This window comes from Lolium rigidum, chromosome 2, assembly GCF_022539505.1.
Source record: "Lolium rigidum isolate FL_2022 chromosome 2, APGP_CSIRO_Lrig_0.1, whole genome shotgun sequence".
Taxonomy (NCBI): domain Eukaryota; kingdom Viridiplantae; phylum Streptophyta; class Magnoliopsida; order Poales; family Poaceae; genus Lolium; species Lolium rigidum.
In genome coordinates this window covers 80,809,210-80,816,646 of record NC_061509.1, presented here as the reverse complement: position 1 = coordinate 80,816,646, position 7,437 = coordinate 80,809,210, and positions in this window count along the sequence as shown.

The window sequence follows — 7,437 nt, the reverse complement described above, 5'->3', positions numbered from 1 at the left end:
ACATACACGTATGCATCAAACAAGATCAAACAACCATATAAATTCACAAATAAAATGTACCATATAAATACAACAAATTGTTCACAACAAATACAACAAGTACATGAAATTGTTCACACCAAATACGATAAGTTTATGGACCAACATACAACAATACAACATAGTTTTGAGACAATACACCACATAGTACTAGTCCATTGGTGAAAGTCTGCCCAACGGATGGCGTCTCCCTCTCCCTCCCACGACCCCAAACCCTAAACACCTTCTTCCCCGGCGATCTCTTTGATCTCTGGTGATCCACTCCATTCTCTCCAATCATTCTCTCCGGCGGATTGTCCTCTCTCTTTTGAGCCCTTTTTCTTGGTTTGGCTGGTGCGGTATGGCGGCTCCTGATGGCATTTGGAAGGTCAAGTATTCCACCTCAAGGGACCAAGATCGTCGTCGTGACAACTCCTATGATGGTATGATTCACTTTTGGTCGGATCATGCTCGGCTTAATCTGCTAAATGCAAAAGGTGAATGCCTTGTTGGTAGATCTCTTGAAAATGGGGACTCTCTTTTGGTTGGCACAAATGTGAGGTTCCCCTCTCACACGGCAACACTCTCTCAATGCATCTCTGCCCCTAAGGTACGTGTTCATGGGTTAGACAAGTTGAATGATGAATCCCCTAGCCTCTCTATGCATGAAGCAAGTTGACTTGGGTATGGACTTCTCCTTTGGATCCGGTTTTCAATCGGATGTCTTGCGTAGATATAGATCTACGAGCTCATCCCTTAGGCAAGGCTAATCACTTTATCATGGTTGTCTCCTTTGGACGTGCCAAATTTAAATTGGATGAGTCATCTCGTTGGTTTAGCTCGAAGTCCCGCATTGGAGGCATATGTTATGATCTCGCATGTTATTCATCTTGGGGATAGAATGTTCAGATTCTCTCGTGGCCTCAAAGCATGTTGGGTTTATGGTTTATTCTCTCAGATCCTTTGCTTGTCCTGCTTTCAAATGCTTCTTTCATCTTTGGGGCAATGGTGGACCATCTTGGAAACATGAATTCAAATTGTGGCAAAAGGAATGTGATGAAGAATGGGTTCTTGTTAGCCCAAATAAAAAGCGTACAGATCATGCCCTTAGGGTTCTTAAGCAGAGACCATCTGTTTCAGCCATAAAGAAAAGAGTAGATGGTGTGCAAAAACGTCTTTCTTTTGTCGCTCTCATCGGAGTACCCCGCTTGTACAGAGTTATGAGTATCCCGCTTCCCGTACGCTTAAAGATGATCTTATTGAGGCAGGGTATGTTTGCCCGCAGCTTGGGAAAAAAGTCTAAGGTGGTTTTTGCTGCATCTCTTTCTCCTCCTCCACCGTTGGCAATTCAGTTTGGCGGCGTTGCAACTCCACCAAGGGCTCAGCAGATTGATCGGCGTAATGAGCGGGAAGTTTCGGTTTGGCTAGCCTCGAATTTGGATAGGCCGGTTTTCTCGGGCCCAATTGATTCTTTCCCCGATAGCCCAGCCCATGATTCTGATTTTCGATCAATGCTTGATGATATGGTGGATCGTGTCTGGACTTGCCAACGATGCCTCAGTTTCTCGCATAGTACAAAGGAATGTGTTGGCAAAATTCGTTGCAAATCGTGTTACCGATATGGGCATGAGAAAAAAGACTGTTGGAGAAAACCACCATCAATGCGATGGGTAGCAAAAGTTTTGTCCAAAACTGGCAACCTCGTTTCGCGCGAGGATGGACAGAAGGCAATAATTCCTGTGCTTAATACGTCGGATGCCCCGCCCTGCACTGTTCATCCTGTGCTAGCTCTCTGTCCCGTCTCTGCTTCTTCACCTTCCTGCCACGCGGCGATGGCGAACTTCCCGGTGGATCCCCACCGATTCACGCCGGCGGGCTTCCAGGTGCTTCAACCCTGGGGCGCTGATGAGAGGCCGGCGCGCATGTACGTCACGGCGGCGGCTCCACCACCTCGTCGCCATGAGTCTTGGGCCATTGCTCAAGTTCTTCCGCGGCCAGAGGGAGCAGAGATCGATGAAGTCCTCAATCAGGTACATGATCACATCCAGGAGAATCTGCATTTGGAGGTAGTGAACTTTGCGGAAAGTGCAGTTGGATTGGGCTTGTACCGCATGCGAGATAGTGCTGTTAGAGATCTGCTAGTTAATCAACCTGCTCATCAACTTGAAAATGGTCGAACAGTAACCTTTGTTAGGCATGATGAAGGAGAAAATTTCCGAGCAACGGTTTATACTCGTCTTAGTTGGTTAATGATGCTTAACTTGCCTATGGATTATCGCAATGAGGAGTTCTTAAGGGATTCTGTTGCCAAGTTTGGTAAGATGAGGGGATGGATTAGAGAGGATCCCACCCCTGCTCGTACTCTGATTAGAGTTGCATATGGAGGAACTAGAGATGTGCCCAGGTCTTTGGTTATTAGGGAACCACAGAGATATGGGGGGACAGTAGTATCATGGACTGTTCCAATCTACATTTTGACTAGTGAACCAGAGGATGTGCTGCCACCTGATGAATCCCCTGAGCCAGAAAATGGCAATCCCCATCCACAGTTCTTTGTTGGTCCTATTCCACCACAAGACAATTGGGCTCCCCCAATGAACCAGGGTTGGGATAATTGGAATGAAGAGGGTCATGCTGGTAATGACAATGTTAACCATGGATGGGATGTACCTGGGCCTGTCTTTATGCAGCAGCTCCCCTCCTCCATATCTGTTCGGCTCACCGATCATACTATTTCTTCTCGTTCAACTTGTTCCTGGAGAAGGGCCAGTACTTGTGCAGCAAGGAAACATGGAGCTCATTGAGATAGAGGATATCACTGAAGAGTGGGAGGAAGAGCAGCCACAGAATGTACCAATGCATGATGTGCAGGGATATATGGTTGATCCCCATCTTGCCCTGGTCCCATACAAATACTCTGTCTGGCACTCTGTTTGGTTTCAGGTTGGCTCATCTGCAAACACAGCTCAGCATGCTCTGATCCCTGATCCATTGCAAGATAATGTACTGGGAATGCCTGCTTCTTTGATGCATTTCCTGAAGCCGTTGGTGGATGCTGACCCTGCTGTACCTGGTGGATCTTCAGTTTCAGATACGCATTCTTCGCACAAGACTCTGCAGATATGCTGCTTGATCAGCTGGTAGTGCCTCCTTTGGAGGGTACAAGGAAGAGGGGACGCGGGAAAAAGGTTGTGCCTGCTTCAGAGGAAGGGGTCAGGAGGAGTACTAGGCAGGCTGCCATCAAGCAGGGATACAAGGTTGAGCCCATCAATGAACAGCTGGAGCCCAAGAAGGAGGCAAAGAAAAAGCCCAGGTCCAAGCCCAGTAAGGAGAATGTTGCACCTTTTACTCCCATAAAGGTGATTCAGAAGGTTGGTGCAGCTTTGGAGATACCTGCAGACAAGTTGACTGAGGAGAAGCTTATGGCCTCTTCTGTGCAAGACTCTACTTCAGGAGTTTAAATGATAATACATCTTTATGTGGTGCTTTTGTGCCCAAATGTGGGCTTATTTTGTTGCCTTAGCTACACTTATGATGCCTGTGTGCAAGACTATCTATCACAGTATTATATATCTATGAACTGCAATGCTATGATGCTTGGACCTTATTTGCTGTCTTGTGTATTGTATGAGTTGTTGGTTGTCCAATGGCTATGTGCTGCTTTTTACTCACTGGGTTTTAATGGATAGCACAAAACAATGGTTAATGGATTGGTTGGTTCTGGACTGGAATGTGAGAGGCCTAAATGATAAAGATAAGCGTTTGGCAGTGTATAATAAAATTGATGAAAGTAACTGCTCAGTGGTATGTCTGCAAGAAACTAAGTGTGAGAATTTTGATCATTCTTTTATCAGGAGCTTTTGCCCCAAAAGGTTTGATCAGTTTGCTTTCTCCCCTTCTGTGGGGGCCTCTGGTGGCATTATTATATTATGGAACAGTTCTATTTTTGATGGTACTCTTTTGGAAATACATAGATCAGCAGTGAGGGTTCTTTTTACCTCAAAGCATACAAAAGAGTCTTGGACTTTGGTCGGTGTTTATGGTCCTTGTAGAGGCATAGAGAGGGATAACTTTGTTCAATGGCTGCATGATCTTCAGATTCCTTTTGATGAACATTGGTTGCTAGTTGGGGATTTTAACTTTATGAGATCTGTTGATAATAGAAACAAGCCTGGAGCTGATATGAATGATATTTTCATTTTTAATGAAATTATTAGTTACCTTGGCTTAGTGGAGATTCCCTTAAAAGGCAGAAAGTTTACTTGGTCCAATATGCAGGATCAGCCCTTGCTTGAGCAGCTTGACTGGTTTTTTACTAGCTGTCAATGGACTCTCAAGTATCCAAATACCTTAGTTCATCCCTTGGCCAAACCTGTGTCTGATCATACTCCTTGTGTGATTCAAATTGCTACAACTATACCTAAAGCACACATTTTTAGGTTTGAAAATCATTGGGTGGGGCAGCCTGGGTTTATGGACTTGGTTAAGGAGGTGTGGAATTGGCCAGTTAGATCTTCTTATGCTGCAGGCATTCTTTCAGCCAAGCTAAAAAATCTGAGATATGAGCTTAAGAGATGGGGGAAAAGCTTATCTGCCATTAAGCAGTTAATTTTGAAGTGTAACCAGGCAATTCTGATTCTTGATCAGTTGGAGGATGAAAGGGAGTTGAGCAGGCCTGAATTTAATTTCAGGAATATTGTGAAGGAACATTTAAAAGCTCTGCTGCAGTCTCAGTCTGATTATTGGAAGAAGAGATGCACTATAAGATGGATCAAACTTGGAGGTGAAAACACAAAATTTTTTTCACTCCAAGGCCACAGAGAGATATAGGCATAATGTGATTGCAGATATTATGGATGATGATGGGAATACTCTGTCCACTCATGGTGAAAAGGCTAATGCTTTCCTTCATAGCTTCAAAAATAGGATGGGAGTTTGCAGGGCAACTACTCCTATGGATCTGGGAGCTGTCATTCAGAGGGTGGATAACCTTGATTCTCTCGGTTACTCCTTTTCTGATGAAGAGATTGACAAGATTGTTCAACATATGAAGCCAGATAGAGCCCCTGGTCCTGATGGTTTCAATGGCTTATTTTTGAAAAAATGTTGGGGTATAGTCAGAGCTGATTTTATTAATTTATGTCATGAGTTCCACAGTGGCAAAGCCTCCCTACAGAGTATAAATGGATCCTTCATTACTTTAGTGCCTAAGAAACACAGTCCTGAGACTATAAATGATTTTAGGCCAATTTCTCTGACTAATACTTGCCTCAAATTCTTGACTAAATTGGTTGCTAATAGGATGCAAAGTGAAATCAAAAGAACTGTTCATGCCAATCGGTATGAGTTTATCCAACGAGAGAACAATTCAGGACTCGCCTTGCATGGTCTTTTGAGTTTTTGTACCGAGTGTCGGCAGTCCAAGAGACAGATTGTAGTCCTGAAAATTGACTTTGAAAAGGCTTTTGATACTCTGGACCATGAAGCCATTATTCAGATAATGAGGGCCAAGGGATATCCTGAGCTATTTCTGACTTGGGTAAGGGAGGTGTTGTCCTCAGGATCTTCCTCTATTTTAGTCAATGGTGTGCCTGGTAAATCTTTTCCATGTAGGAGAGGGGTAAGGCAAGGAGATCCTCTGTCTCCTCTGCTTTTTGTACAAGGGGCTGATCTATTACAGACATTGGTCAATATTGCATACAGAGAGGGAATTCTGGTTGCTCCAATTCCTGTTGAAAATGATTTTCCTATCATTCAGTATGCTGATGATACTATTATTATCTTACCTGCTGACAGAGTGCAATTGGCTGCCTTCAAACATATCCTGGATCAGTATGCTGCTTTCACAGGTCTTAAGGTTAATTATAATAAATCCTCTATGATCCCTATAAATTTGTCACATGATGAGGGCTGTTGATCTTGCTAGAGATTTTGATTGCCAGTTGGGTAGCATGCCCTTCACTTATTTAGGTCTCCCAATGGGAACCACTAAACCAACAATCAGAGATATGTCACCTCTTATTGATAGGGTGGAGAGGAGATTATCTGCCACTACATCCTTTTTGTCTTATGGGGATAGATTGGTTTTGGTCAACTCAGTGCTCTCTTCTTTGCCTACTTTTTTCATGCTTTCTCTAAGGATTCCTGTGGGAGTGGTGAATGTAGTTGATAGAGCAAGGAGACACCGCTCTGTGGAGAAGGAAAGATAAGGAGAAAATTCATTCTCCGGCTGCCTGGCAAATGATTTGTAAACCCAAGAATAAAGGTGGCACGGGCATCATTGATTTAAGAATTCAAAATACAAGCACTTCTGCTGAAGTATCTTCATAAATTCTATAATAATGATGCTACTCCCTGGGTGCAATTAGTGAGGGACTCTTACTATTTTGGATCAGTTCCTCATGCTACTCGTACTTGTTGGCTCCTTCGGTGGAGAGATGTGTTCAGCTTGGTGGATCAGGTACGGAGTCTGTCACTAAATGTACAATTGGAAATGGTGAGTCCATACTATTTTGGGGAGACAAGTGGAAAGAGGAATCACTGGATGTCGGGTTTCCTAGGTCTGTTTTCTTTCACTAAGGATAAGCTTCGATCGATCAAAGAATTCTGTAGTATGGATGATATTACAGATGGATTTCATCTTCCTTTGTCCACACAGGCTCATGGAGAAATGTTGCAGTTGAGGGATTTTCTTCAAAATGTGGAATTATCTGAGGAGACAAAGGACACTTGGTTGATCCAAAAAGGTAATGGACAATATAAGCCAAGTCTGATCTATCGATTGCATTTTGGTTCAATGCCAAACCATACTCCCTCTATTTGGTTGTGGAAGAGCAAATGTACCTCAAAACACAAATTCTTTGCCTGGCTTATTATTCATGATAGAATAAATACCAAGGACATGCTACTGAGGAGGCATTGGAATGTGTCTGATACTCACAGTTGTGTGTTGTGTCATGATGACTCTTATGAAGATTGGAGACACCTCTTTTTTAATTGCATGTATAGCACACGAATTTGGAATTATCTGCAAATACCCTGGCACCCCGGAGATACACTTGCATCATTATATGCTGCCAAAAGAAATTTTCAGGGCCCATGCTTTGTTGAAGTGGTGATCATTGCATGTTGGAACATCTGGAAGCAAAGGAATGCATGCATCTTTAAACATATCAGGCCGACTTTCAGAAGTTGGAAGGCGAGTTTTTTTCATGACATCACCATGCTTATGCATAGGGTGAAAGCTGTTGATGTAGATCCTCTGTCAATATGGCTAAAGTCTCTCCCATAGGTTTCTTTTGTATATAGCTTGTCTCTTATTTTCTTTTCTCTTTTGTACATATTGTAACTCTTATGTTTTGGGGGTAATAAAGTGAGGCTGTGGGGGGCTCCCCCACAGTAGAAAGTTTCAAAAAAAAA